The sequence below is a fragment of the Anolis sagrei genome, chromosome 1 (assembly GCF_037176765.1).
Source record: "Anolis sagrei isolate rAnoSag1 chromosome 1, rAnoSag1.mat, whole genome shotgun sequence".
NCBI lineage: Eukaryota > Metazoa > Chordata > Lepidosauria > Squamata > Dactyloidae > Anolis > Anolis sagrei.
This window is the reverse complement of record NC_090021.1, coordinates 260,885,722-260,900,727: the sequence shown is the minus strand read 5'-3', so window position 1 is coordinate 260,900,727 and position 15,006 is coordinate 260,885,722. Positions and strand designations below refer to the sequence as shown.

The 15,006-nt window shown below is 41.2% G+C and overlaps 1 protein-coding gene across 2 annotated transcripts in view; it reads right to left on the bottom strand.

Moving 5' to 3' along the window:
• LGR4 (leucine rich repeat containing G protein-coupled receptor 4) overlaps nucleotides 1-15,006 on the bottom strand; it is a 91,913-nt gene that overhangs the window by 47,326 nt on the left and 29,581 nt on the right. The window lies entirely within an intron of this gene.

Here is a 15,006-nt window from a genome sequence, read left to right as displayed (position 1 = left end):
AGTTAAAATGTATTGATCAAGCAAACTTGCTGTTACATCTGAAGACAAATCTGAAGTAGCTGTGTGTTTTCAAGTTACTTCTTAACATATGCTGACTCCATGAATTTCACAGTGTTTTCTTAGACTAGAAATACAGAAAAGTGGTTCTGCCAGTTTCTTCCTCTGCAATATAACCTACAGCACCAGATATTTATTGGCTGCCTTCTATCCAAACAGCTAGTTCTGTAATAATGGCAAATGTGATAATGGAAAATGCACTCTGGCAAAAACAATTTCTAATAGGCTATTTCCACAATTCTGATGACACAAAACGAATATTTAAACTGATATTTTTTGTTATAAGCGATATCTGTAATGACCATAAAGGCACCAGATACTGCCCATAAAAGTGTGTACACACACACACACACATAAAGCAGTCAATATAGCTTCCAAACCTAGCTACAGCAGGTCCTCTGGATCAAATCTTGAATGATTAAAGTCAACACTTATCTAAATTCTACTGATTCACTGGGTCTACTTTATTTGGAGTTCCAATTAGGGTAAAAAGTGAACTCATTTTCAGAAGGCCATTCCTTGTACAATTAAAATAGCATTGGCCATGTACCATACAATTATCCTAGAAAAAGAATATTTACGGCTGAAATTTTGCAAGGAGCATTCCATCCTGAAACATTGTCCCTTAAGGCTCATTTCATTTACTCTTTCTTGGAAAATTGGGCACCATATTAAACAGGAATAAAAAAGCAAGCTAAATTTTTATATGGCACGCTTTGTATAAGATGCTTTAAAACATGATACAGAAATATAAAATTAAGAGCTGAACATAACAGAGGTACTGAGGATCTCAATGGGCTTGAGCCAAGCCTCTTTATCGATTGAGTTGCTTTTCTGTGTCATTCTATCAAATTGTGAGAAAGTGTTTGCACATATGAGACGCAAAATATAACGTGTGATTAAATAATTTTCAGGCTTCCTGAATGTGTAACTTAATTCTCAGCCAAATCTCCCAAGATGGTTGCCTAAGTGGGCTTTCTATGTTTTCATAGAGTTACAGCATCTCTGTGTTCTTTGGTCAATAAACATGAGAGATGTGCACACAAACTCTAGCATACCCCTAAAGCCACTCCTGTAGTAATAGTCAACAACTGGAGTCGTGCACTCCCAGGAGTGGCCGCGGGGGAGGTCCCAGACCAAGCACAGTCCGAAGACCCAAAGACCTCAACGGCGGAGCAGGCGGAGGATAACATGGCACATGTTACAACGGCTGCGAAGGCGGAAGAAGGCTGCAACAGACTGAGAAGCCACGGTCATTGTGTTAAACTACATCACCAGTGGAACCTCACTCTGTGAAGTCTGTGTGTTGATCAGTTGTGCACTGACCTCCACACATTAAAAAAATCCACGCACAGGCGTCTTCCAAAGAAAATAAAAACCAACCAACCAAAGTCCCATGGCGATCAGCGAGTGGCGACGGGGGCAGGACTGTGAAATCTGGAAGCCCCTAGTCACAGACTGGCACATGGGCGGTGGGTACGGACTCAGTCGTTCTACCTCAAGGTCCGAGGCAGTTGAGTAGTTCGGCAGCTGTATCCACGACTGAGCAGCCCTATTGAGGACCCACTCTGCTCACCCCACATGGGGAGGGGGCTAGAAAAGGTGCCCCAAACATAGTCTGCCTCACTCATCCCTGACTGGACTGCCGCGTCCAGTGGGGTCACCACCCTGCGGCCAAAAAAGAAAAATGAACTTCGGTACGTGGAACGTACGGACTCTGATGGACAACAGTGGCAGTGAACGCCCCGAACGCAGAACTGCCATCATCGCAAGGGAGCTGGGACGCTTCAACATCGACATAGCAGCCCTTCAGGAGACCCGGAGAGCAGGAGAGGGACAGCTGAAAGAAGAAAAAGGAGGCTACACCTTCTTCTGGAAGGGACTGCCCAAAGAAGACCAAAGAATGCACGGAGTTGGCTTCGCTATAAGAAATGATCTGATGAAACATCTGTCCGAAGCACCCACTGGTATCAACGAACGTCTCTCCACCCTCCGAGTTGATCTTGCCAAAAACCAACGGGCAACCATCATAAGTGCCTATGCACCAACACTAGACGCTGATGAAGACATCAAGGAGAAATTCTACTGTCAGCTGGACACCGTCCTATCGGGGATACCTAAGGAGGACAAAATCATTCTCCTGGGGGACTTCAATGCAAGGGTCGGGCGAGACTTCGACCTGTGGCCAGGCACCATAGGAAAAGACGGGGTTGGAAACAGCAACTCAAATGGCATCCTGCTTCTCACCAAATGTGCGGAGCACAACCTTGTCATCACCAACACGCTCTTCCGCCAGAAAAACAAGTTCAAGACATCATGGAAGCACCCCCGGTCAAAGCATTGGCACCTCTTAGACTATGTAATCACACGCGCCAGAGACTGCCGTGACGTGCTCCTCACAAGAGCCATGATAGGTGCTGACGACTGCTGGACTGACCACAGGCTAATTCGATCCTCGATGGCTATCAAGATCGCCCCCAAGCGCAGACTCCAAGGAAGGAAGACAAGGCGCAAAATGAACACCCAAGCCCTTCAGGAGCCCTCCAGGCGAGCCCATCTCCAAACAGCACTCAAGGACCATCTACCCACAGAACACCCCGAAAATGTTGAGGAACATTGGAACAAACTGAAGACCTCCATCATCCAAGCCTGCGAAGAAACTATTGGATACCAAGCCAAGAAACATCAAGACTGGTTTGACGAAAATGACATCGAGATCCAACAGCTAATTGACAAGAAAAGGAAAGCCTTCCAAGCATGGCAGAGAGACATCAACTGTGCTGCTAAGAAAAAGATCTATGCCAGTGCAAAAGCTGAGGTCCAAAGAAGGACAAGAGAACTCAAGAACATCTGGTGGACAAAGAAGGCCGAAGAAATCCAACACCTGGCAGATACCCATAATGCTCAGGGATTCTTCAAAGCCACAAAGGTCATCTATGGACCAAGAAACCATGGCATACAGCCTCTACGCTCATCAGATGGAACCAAACTCCTGAAGGACCAAAACTCAATTGCACTACGTTGGAAAGAACACTACCAAAGCCTCCTGAACCGCAGCTCCAATGTGGCCGACGAGGTCCTCTCACAAATCCCACAACAACAAACCAGGGATGAGCTTGCAGCACTGCCTAGTTTGGAAGAAGTCAGCAATGCCATCAGCCAACAGAAGAATAACAAAGCCAGTGGACCAGATGGGATCCCTGCTGAAATCTTTAAAGAGGGAGGACCTGAGCTAACACACCAACTCCACCAGCTCATAGAAAAAGTGTGGGTGACCGAGAAAATCCCAGCAGATTTCAAGGACGCCACCATCATCACCCTCTTCAAAAAAGGGGAAAGAACAGACTGCGGAAACTATCGAGGTATCTCCCTTCTAACCTCCGCTGGGAAAATCCTCGCAAGAATCCTTGCAAACCGCCTTCTGCCCCTCTCAGAAGACACCCTCCCAGAATCCCAGAACGGCTTCCGCCCCTCCAGAGGAACCGTGGACATGATCTTCACTGCACGACAACTCCAAGAAAAATGCAGGGAACAAAACCAACCCCTGTACATGGCATTCATCGACCTTGCAAAGGCATTTGACACAGTGAATCGCAGCGCTCTCTGGACCATCCTCCACAAAATCGGGTGCCCTAACAAATTTGTGAACATCCTGCGGCTCCTCCATGATGACATGATGGCAACAGTCTTGGACAGCAGTGGCTCCCAAAGTGACCCATTTAAAGTGGAATCCGGTGTCAAACAGGGATGTGTTATCGCCCCAACTCTATTCTCCATCTTCATCGCTATGATACTTCACCTTGTTGATGGGATGCTTCCCACCGGAGTGGAAATAATCTATCGGACAGATGGCAAGCTATTCAACCTCAGCAGACTGAAAGCCAAAACCAAGGTTACAACAACATCTGTTATAGAACTCCAGTATGCTGATGACAATGTCGTCTGTGCGCATTCAGAAGAAGATCTACAAGCCACTCTAAACACCTTCGCAGAAGCATACAAGAAGCTCGGCCTGTCACTGAACATTGAGAAAACCAAGGTGCTGTTCCAGCAGTCGCCAGCCAATCCCTCTCCAATGCCAGTAATACAGCTTAATGGTGTCACATTAGAAAATGTGGACCATTTCCGCTACCTTGGCAGCCACCTCTCCACCAAAGTCAACATCGACGCCGAAATACAACACCGCCTGAGCTCTGCAAGTGCAGCATTTTCCAGAATGAAGCAAAGAGTGTTTGAGGACCGGGACATCCGTAGGGAGACCAAGGTGCTTGTCTATAAAGCCATTGTCCTCCCAACCCTGCTATATGCCTGTGAGACGTGGACAGTCTACAGACGTCATATGCAACTCCTGGAACGATTCCATCAGCGCTGCCTCCGGAAAATCCTGCAAATCTCCTGGGAAGACAAGCGGACAAACGTCAGCGTGCTGGAAGAAGCAAAGACCACCAGCATTGAAGCGATGGTCCTCCAACATCAACTCCGCTGGGCCGGCCACGTTGTCCGGATGCCTGACCACCGTCTCCCAAAGCAGTTGCTCTACTCCGAACTTAAGAACGGAAAACGGAACGTTGGTGGACAGGAAAAGAGATTTAAAGATGGGCTGAAAGCCAACCTTAAAAACTCTGGCATAGACACCGAGAACTGGGAAGCCCTGGCCCTTGAGCGCTCCAGCTGGAGGACAGCTGTGACCAGCAGTGCTGCAGAATTCGAGGAGGCACGAGTGGAGGGTGAAAGAGAGAAACGTGCCAGGAGGAAGGCGCGTCAAGCCAACCCCGACCGGGAACGCCTTCCACCTGGAAACCAATGCCCTCACTGCGGAAGAAGATGCAGAGCAAGAATAGGGCTCCACAGCCACCTACGGACCCACAAGGAAATCCATAATGGAAGACCATCTTACTCGTCCAACGAGGGATCGCCTAAGTAAGTAAGTAAGTGTAGTAATAGTAGTTAAATAACTTAAAAGAAACGCGACCACCCAGCATTCAGCCACTCATAATGTAGCCTGTTTTTTTAAGCAAAGGTATATAAATGAATGCATTCAGACCTGATAAAATAAAACCCCTGAGGCAAGTGAAGCTTCTGGGATAGCTGACAAGAATAGCAGGAACATGCCTCAGCTCTACCACATTCATACTTTTCTACAGAATGTATGTGAAAGTCCCCAAGGTAACAGTTTTAAGCAGATTTCAATTTTAGTGCATTAACAAACTTGGACAAGTGCTTACTTGATAGGTATGCAAAGCAATTTGTTTGTTTCCTCTTACAGCATGCCAAACTTTGGATAATATTTTTCCTTATGTGAACCATTGCTAATTGTACCAGAGGCTTACTAAGGGGAGCACAAGAGGTTAGAATACTACTGAAATATTTATTTGTTAGGGTGAAGTGCTTCTCCAAAATAAAAATAAAATCGCAGCCTTGCTTAGCTTTAATGTTAAAAAATAAGAACACAAGTTTTTGGGAATCAAACTCCACCACACCACAATTTAAGTTTAACTCTTCTGAGTATCTGGTATTCATTATTATTTTAAGAAACTAACACATCAGTTTCTTAGCTCTTAATGCATCATATTACTCTTGCCCTTCCCCAAGACAATGATAGATATAAAACATTCATCATCAACTTAAACCCTGTTAAGATTAACAGATATATTTACAAATGGTAGAAAACATAACTGCTACCATGAGAAATTGAGTTTGTACTGGTCTTGCAGGTATCAATTTTGCTGTAAAATTCTGTCACTTAAACAGAACTTGTTAATACAAATTATAAATTTAGAAAGTAAATTTCTAATTACATACAGGGAACACAATAATCAAGCTGTCTGGATGAAATACCATAAATGAAGTGTAGTTCATAGCTAGAAGTTTATTATCAATGTCCTGGTTTACGATTTCATCCAATTAAATATAAAGGCAATGAAGTTGTATGACAACTCCTCTGCCAACGATTTGTTTGTGCTAAACAGATTTTTGTTGCTGTTGCTGAGATGAGTGAGCTTCAAGGACTGAAATGAATGGAAGATATTTTAGCAAAACACTAGAAAACAGCTACTGTGAAAGTTGCTGATTTGGCACTATTTTAATACAAGAATGAACAGCTGGCATGTACAGTAGAGTTTTGAAAAATTGATTGTTTGGGTTATTTCTGTCTGAAACAGCCCAAACACAAGCATTCTTGACAATAACGGCAAAGGGAGAGAAAAGAAAATGCCTTATTGTAGAAACTGTGATCCTACAGATGTTGTTAAACTGCAACCCCTAGCAACCTTGGGCAGCATAATCAATGCCTGGTTATCATCCAACATATTCCATTATATGATTCACACCACAATGCAGGATAAGGTATCAGACAGAAAAAATGTGGGTTCACAACTCATTTCCTTCTTTGACTTCCACATTTTTTAATTTGTCATAAATGTCCACCTTAATTTAACCAAGTCATATTGTTCCCTCAAATAGATGGCTCTATAAGCCCCTTCCAGTTTTGGAGAGCATATGCAGTCATTCAACTGGGCAAAAGAAAATATGGAGGTACTTTAACAATCACAAAGAAATAGGTGTGTGAGAAACCCATATTTCAGTAGACGCATGCTCCCACTCTCTCAGAAACACACACCCAAACACAAACAGTTTGAAACACCATTTTATGAACTGAGCTCTAAGAAAAACATTTTACATACATCTCAAAAGAGCACTTTAAAATACCCACAGTATTTTATGTCTCACACAGGAATCACTTCATTCATGACTGGAATGCAGCATCTGTTTGAATGCAAAAGAAACCGTTCTTTCACAGTAACAGAACTGTTTGGGAGTATTATTGTAAAAAGGTATTTTTGTCAATATATACCACACAGCCAGCACACCATGAAAATTCAGTAATAAACTTAGAAGCTGTTATACTCCTATATTGATTTAAGTCAATACATATTAGGTCGACACACAGCACAAGGAGGAGAGAACTAATTAAAAACCCTTCAAGAGAACAGAAAACACACACACATATATCTACACACACACACACACACACATGCACGAGGGTTGGAACTATAATAGTGGCAACACTGCTGTAAAGACGCCACACAACGAAACCAAAGAATGTCGCGTATACCACACACACATTAGTTACATACCTACCTTATCTCTGAGCGAAAAGACTCATCCTTCCTACATCACACACATGCAGAGTGACGTGAAGAACTGAGCCTCATATTAGCTTACTGTCTAAAGTAAGTGTTGTCACGATGTTTTCAAAACAAGAACAGTGGTGGATAAAGATTAAAAGTGCTAGAGGTCGTACAGCACGACAGTGTCAACAAGGTCTTCAAGAGGCTTGCAGGGAATCTGCATTGCCTTACAGAACAGTGGCCAGCTCACAAATCGTATGACGTCCATCACTGTCTACAACAGCAACTTCCACTTTGCTGACACTAGGACGGCCTGGCTGATGCCCTTCTGCTACATTTTGGCGTCCTACGTTGAAGGCTTTTTCCCACCATGCCACTGTTCTGTAAGGTAGGAAGGACGAGTCTTTTTGCTCAGAGGTAAGGTAGATATGTAACTAACATGTGGTATATGCGACATTCTTTGGTTTCGTTGTGTGATGTCTTTACAGCAGTGTTGCCACTATTAAAGTTCCAATCAATATGTATGTATGTATATGCATGTATCTCAAATACCACAAAGAATCTACTGTATTAAGTGAAACTGAACAATTGACAGGAATATTTAGATTGGTTGAATAGACAGGAACTGCTTTGCCATGTGTGGGAATTATGGAATGAGCTCTGAAACATATTGGGGAGTATATGTGTGTAAGAATACACACAAGAGGAATTATGCTGAAGGCTGCAAAGGAACATCAAGGGTGAATGAGGAAATAGTGTTCAGTCAGGGCAATCTATCACATTAGCTTTCCATTAGCATGCACCTATGCTCATATGCACATCAATATTTTATTTATTTTTGTTCATACACACACACACACACACACACACACACACACATATCACTTTTCTGCTAAGGCATTATTTATCTTGCTATGTATCAGTCATCCACAAGCAAACAGTCCTGATCATTTATCCGCGTTCAAGTAATACCACCAATAGCTGAAAGTGATTTTAAGTGGAAGCACTGTCTCATTTTAACAAACTTTACAAAGCAGCTAATCATATGTTAAATGAGTACGTAGATGGCATCACACCCTACACCAACAACATTTTGGGGGTGAATGTGGAGAGATCCAGAACTAACATCTCTTCCAAAGGTAGCAATAGGTTTTATCTAAAGAGGGTTTTCCATTATTGATATGTACTTCTACTGCACAGTGAAACTATTTTTAAATAAATCTTCCTCCAAACACTCTAAAATCTGCCATGAATTCAAAGAGCCCACATTTATGTCTGGATGTTTGAGTATCCTTCAAAACAGAATTGACAATTGGCACAGGGATGATGCATTATGTAGGAGAGATCAGAGAAACCTGAATGTGTCCCACCTGGTATAAACATGAACAGTGTCTATAAGTACAAAACTGCCACTGTAGCGCCCATAAGAACTGGCACTAATGACAATGCACATTGCATCATAAATAAATAACCACAGTCTATGCTTCCAGAACCTATCAATGTCACCAGATAGTTAAACCACTTACATAAAGACAATCCATTATCCTATCCAGTGCTAGAATGGAACTTGGCACATGCCCTAAAACAGCCTTGACTGGATGAGAGAGAGAGAGAAAAAGCTACTCCCTGGGAACATCCAAGTGCATTTTTTTCACTTTAAGTTCAGCAGGTGCCTCTCAAGATGAAATTTGGAAGCAAAGGATGGAATTCTGCTGGCAGTCCCAAATAAAGTAGATAAGTTGGATCACTGAACTTTATTTATTGACTATTCAACACCTAATTCCATGGAACTACTCTAATGTGGATGAACAATTAGGACACAGTTTCCAAATTGGAGGATTTACCTAAGAAATCTTGAAATCTGGTACCCCTCTCTTCTGAGCTGGTTGTCCTCTACCTTATAGAATCTACCTTATAGGTTTGGATTTTTGAGAGATATTAGAACAGCTGAAGTGCTCCAAGGGGTATATCGAAGAGGTTCCCAGCATGTGCACTGGGGGGAGGGTAACACTGCTACAGAGTTTACAAATACCAGCTGCAGAAGGAGCAGGAATAACCCACTTGTGTGAGTCAAAAGTCCCATCTACACTGCTATATAATTCAGTTCTGAATGCAGATTCACTGCACTGAACTGGATTATATGGCAGTGCAAATTCTTATAATGCAGTTCAAAGTACTTGACCTGTCACAGAGACCACAAGGAAGAAGCTTTGATATAAACTACTTGCTGAACTAGGCACACCAAAAGCATAAAAATCTTATCTCCTAAATTACTTGTTGCTTTTATTAAACCAAGAACAATTAACGATATCATCAGCTATCTAAAGCAAAATGTTAAGAGAATGGTCTCAAAATTAATTTAGACGTGAACTAAAGGCTCCCCGGAAGGAAGAGTATAGACAACAACTAGAAAAAGAAGCTCTCATATTAACACCGTAGCATGAGAAAAAGCAAAGACTGATGTGTAAAAATAATACGTAGAGATTCAAACCAACTATAAACACTTTTCTTGAAAAGAAGGCTATGTCTATGAGTAGTCCAGATACAGCCAAGGCACTCTACATTTCCAAAGACACGTGACTTTTAGAGCTAACATTATTATGAGCAGAGAGAAGCAGCCTCAGATAGTGAATTATGTTTATTCAAAACTAGCTTACAGACATTGGTGTCCATCCAACACAGGAGCCTAAACTGAAACAGAACTATCACCAGGATGGATTTATGAATAACATATTTAGGCTTGCACAAATCATTCCCTCCTGATTTCACTGTATGTCCTTTGTGTGGTTGTTTTGGAGGAATAACATCAAGTTACACGAGTTCAGAACTTGAAGCCTGTATGGAATAAAGGTTTGAAATTGGACTAAGACTCTGTAGACTAGGGTTTGAATTTCCTTAAGCAAATCATCCATGTTCAGCCTCAGAGGAAATCAAAGGCAACCCCCTCTGAACAAATATTACCAAGAAAATTAGCAACAAATTTGCCTTAGAGTTGCCATAAATTGGAAACAACTCGAAGGCACACAACAGCAACTATAAACTCTATAGACTACTGCCCAAATGAAAAAATACAACTAAAATAAATTCTCCATTTGCCTCACCATTCATATCAATCTAACAGGACTCTTCTAATTTGAAGAGTGGTAACCTAGTCGAGAGTGTTTCTATGGGGCAGGAAGAGTTTCATTTGCGGCATAGTATCGATATAGTTTTGAAAACAATGTTCGGTAAGCAGTAACTTTCTACAAGTATGTGTTTTGTGTATGACTCAGAATCCATCCCTAGAACAAACTGGTCTACAGGATCCCAACAGATGGTGTGCCTCCTTCTCAGTATTTCAAAAAGTTATTCTAAAAAAAAGGTTAGAGAAGGGCACTGACTGCTTTCTTTTGTGCATGGGAGGTGAAAATACCATGTGTGTATCTTTCCTAAAATGGTACAAGCCATAGAGCTGATGGTACTTTCTAATGGTACCACACTGTTATTATTTGTTTTTGGTTTTAATTTTTGTATTGCTCTTTTTAAACTGTTTAGTGCGGAGAGATGTTAGCAGCCTTGAGTACCCATGGGGAGAAAGACAGGATATAAACAAATAAAATAAAATATAATAATAATAATAATAATAATAATAATAATGCTTGGCCTATTTTATACTGCAAGTATGAGGTGTTCCACTTTGGCTTGTTACTAAAAGTAGGACAGAAACCTATATATGCAGTGTTCATATGTGAGTAATTAATGGCAATTTGCATTTTGCCAGGGATGAAGTCAGATCGATTTACTTCCTGTGATTTACTATAAAGGCAGCAGATGCCCACTGAATGTAATAACTAGCCCATGTGTCATTGTGTAGAATTAAATACTACCAATTCACAGCATTCTGTATAATACATCATAGCTCTGCCTTTTCAAAGCTTTCGAATCAAAGTATTTACACTCAGTTCTTGTGGGTTTTTTCGGGCTATATGGCCATGTTCTAGAGGCGTTTCTCCTGACGTTTCGCCTGCATCTATGGCAAGCTTCCTCAGAGGTGAGGTCTGCTGGAGCTGGGAAAAAAAGGGGGTTTATATATCTGTGGAATGACCAGGGTGAGACAAAAGGCTTTTGTAAGTGGGCTAGGTGTGAATCTTTTCAGCTGACCACCCTGATTAGCATACAATGGGCTGACTGTGCCTGGAGCAGACTCTTCTTGAAAGGTGATTAAATGTCCCTGCCTGTTTTTCTCTCTGCTGTTTTAATTTTAGAATTTTTTTAATACTGGTAGCCAGATTTTGTTCATTTTCATGGTTTCTTCCTTTCTGTTGAAATTGTCCACATGTTTGTGGATTTCAATGGCTTCTCTGTGTAGTCTGACATGGTGGTTGTGAGAGTGGTCCAGCATTTTTGTGTTCTCAAATAAAATGCTGTCTCAAATAAAATACAGACTACTCCAACCAGAGAAATCAGCCATAGCAGAGCACCTGATGAACCAACCTGGACACAGCATTTTATTTGAGAGCAGGGAGCTTTGAGATGGTAGAACAGAAGCTTTCCGAAGCTCTAGGTGCTCTTACTGCCTATTACAGGGAAAACCAGCTGATCCCCAACCCATCTAAAACACAGACATGTGCCTTTCATCTCAAGAACAGAGAAGCATCCCGAGCTCTGAAGATCACCTGGGAAGGAATCCCACTAGAGCATTGCAGTGCACCCAAATACCTGGGAGTCACTCTGGATCGTGCTCTTACCTACAAGAAGCACTGCCTGAACATCAAGCAAAAAGTGGGTGCTAGAAACAATATCATACGAAAGCTGACTGGCACAACCTGGGGATCACAACCAGATACAGTGAAGACATCCGCACTTGCGCTGTGCTACTCTGCTGCTGAGTATGCATGCCCAGTGTGGAACACATCTCACCACACTAAAATAGTGGATGTGGCTCTTAATGAGACATGCCGCATTATCACGGGGTGTCTGTGCCCTACACCACTGGAGAAATTACACTGCTTAGCCGGTATTGCACCACCTGACATCCGCCGGGAAGTAGCAGCCAATAGTGAAAGGACCAAGACAGAGACATCTCCAGCTCATCCTCTGAGTATCAGCCAGCACGTCAACGACTTAAATCTAGAAATAGTTTTCTAAGATCTACAGAGACACTCGCTGGAACACCTCAGCAAGCGAGAGTCTAAAAGTGGCAGGCTCAAACCCAGAACCTCAACCAATGGTTGATACCAAATGAGAGACTCCTCCCTGGGCACACAGAGGACTGGGCAACTTGGAAGGCGCTGAACAGACTGCGTTCTGGCACCACAAGATGCAGAGCCAACCGTAAGAAATGGGGCTACAAAGTGGAATCCTCGATATGCGAATGTGGAGAGGAGCAAACCACTGACCACCTGCTGCAATGCAACCTGAGCCCTGCCACATGCACAATGGAGGACCTTCTTGCAGCAACACCAGAAGCACTCCAAGTGGCCAGATACTGGTCAAAGGACATTTAATCAACTAACAAACTCACAAATGTTGTATTTTGTCTGTTTGTTTGCTTTGTTCTGTTAGAAATGTAATATAATTGACTAGTTGATCTGACACAACAAATAAATACTTCATATTCTATAGCAGCTCTGAAAAATCAGTAAACACTTTCAAATTATTTTGACACAAGTGTTCTAATTATTATTTATTAATACGTTTTATATTATTATCTGTCATCCTGTGAATAGAAACACAACATAACAAGCAAAATGAATTATTTCCTTAGAGTAAACCAAATTGAACATAAGAATTTATTTATTTACTTAGTTAGTTTATATTCTCGTATTCCATTGCAGGACTCAGGGCAGCTTACAACCTGAATCGGGGATTGACAACTGCAGTGAAGGAAGAAGCCAATTTTCACCCTTCACTCTCTTAGTGAGGGCACATCAGCAATAAATGGATACAATAAATTAGTAACAAACCTCCACATTGAGGCTTCCAAGATCTCTGGTGTATTCAGTAACTAAAGTACATGCAAGTATTAAACCCCCCAATTTAAATGGAGCAATGAGAAAGAAACTGGAAAAACATTTCTGAAGATTTTTTGCCTAAGAAAATCCTATGAAATTAATGGAGTCAACAGGTGACACACACACACAAATCAATTAGATTATGAAATGGAACGAGAGTCATTGTAATTAACTTTCAATGGTGAGGGACTTCAAAAAGTGTGTAAAGGCAGTCCCCGAGTTACAAGCATCCAACCTACAAGTGACTCGTAGTTAAGAACAGGGATGAGACAACAGGAAATGAGAGAAATCTACCCCTTGGGAAGTAACTTCATTCCTGGAAGGGTTATCATGGGGAAAATAGGTCTTCACTGAAGCTGTATCACCAATTCTTGTTTCTACAAGCCAAACTTTCCAAATTGCAATTATCACAGGGACAGAAAGTGAGGTGAAATCTTCTGAACAGGGGCACAAACAGCAAAAAAACAAAAATAAAAAATAAACACACACACACCCTCCCACACACACACAGGGTGTTAACCCTTCCCTAGGTTATCCAAAGCTAAAAATTATATTTTTGGGCTGGAGTTACACTTTAAAATGTTTCTTTTTCTGACTTACATATAAATTCAACTTAAAAACAAACCTAGATAACTTATATTTGCTTGTAACTTGGGGACTGCCTGTACTTTCACAAAAATGTTGTATATTTAAGCTAAAATAATCTAATAAATGCCATCACTTTTTTCCATTTGCAGGAAATTTAAAAATGAAACAATTTATTTCAGGAACTGAAATGTAGAAGAACTGGAGGTGAGAATCAAGTATTAACTGCAGTTTTTCAAAGTGAAAACTAGGTTGTAGTGAAGGATGCTAACAGCATAATCTAAACTTTTAAAAACATCTTATTTTTACTAGTGTATATACTTACAATGAAAACAATGACAAGAATGTATTTAAACTGCAGGCTAAATCAAGAATGTTTATCTTGTTGACTGACTACTGTTATTGTTAATTCTTATTGTTAAGAACAACATCGGCTATCCAAAAAAGGCCCTTACATTTTTCTCAGATAGTTTTGAAGGTGGAGGCATTAGGGTAGGTTGTTAATGGAAGTGGAACAATAGTCTATTTCCTCCCATCTTCTTGATACCTCATTGCCAGCTGTTTCACTTCCTAGACATGTTTGTCTTTTCCACGAATAGCCATAATTAAATTTGAAGAAAGTGAGAGAAGAAAGTGTCCAATTTCTGAACACATTTCTGGATAAATGTGTGTAGACATATGGATTATTCCTATACCTAAAGATGCCACACTCTAGATTGAAAACAAATAACATCCAGACTGAAAAACAGTGGGGAAAGAACACTAGTTATTAAATAACTATGCTAAATTCTACTTAAAACCCCCTCAAGACTAATTTGTAAGCTTTCAAAACAAGAAAGTCAGGTGCTTCCAAACATTATGTGCACATGATGGTAAAAGTGATATTAACAAGAAGCCTATGTAAGCAGATTTAAGTTTTAAAATCACTACATGTTTCCTTTCCTTTCTTTCCTGCTTATCTGATTTTTTAAAGAAGAAAAAGGTGTTTCAAAAACTTGCCTTAAAAAACCTGTTAAATGTTTTATTAAGCAAGCTTGACCTGTTTACGACCTGAGAGTTGAATGTAATCCTGGGAGCTCTCATTCAATATCTAAGGTCTCTGCCATCAAATTATTTCATTGTAACTTTTTACAAAATGGACTTGTCCACATTTAAATGGCATTCTCTAATATTACTAAAGAACACTGGACAAGCAACATCCCTTGAATACCAAGAACAAGTCTGGATATAAGCGATTATTA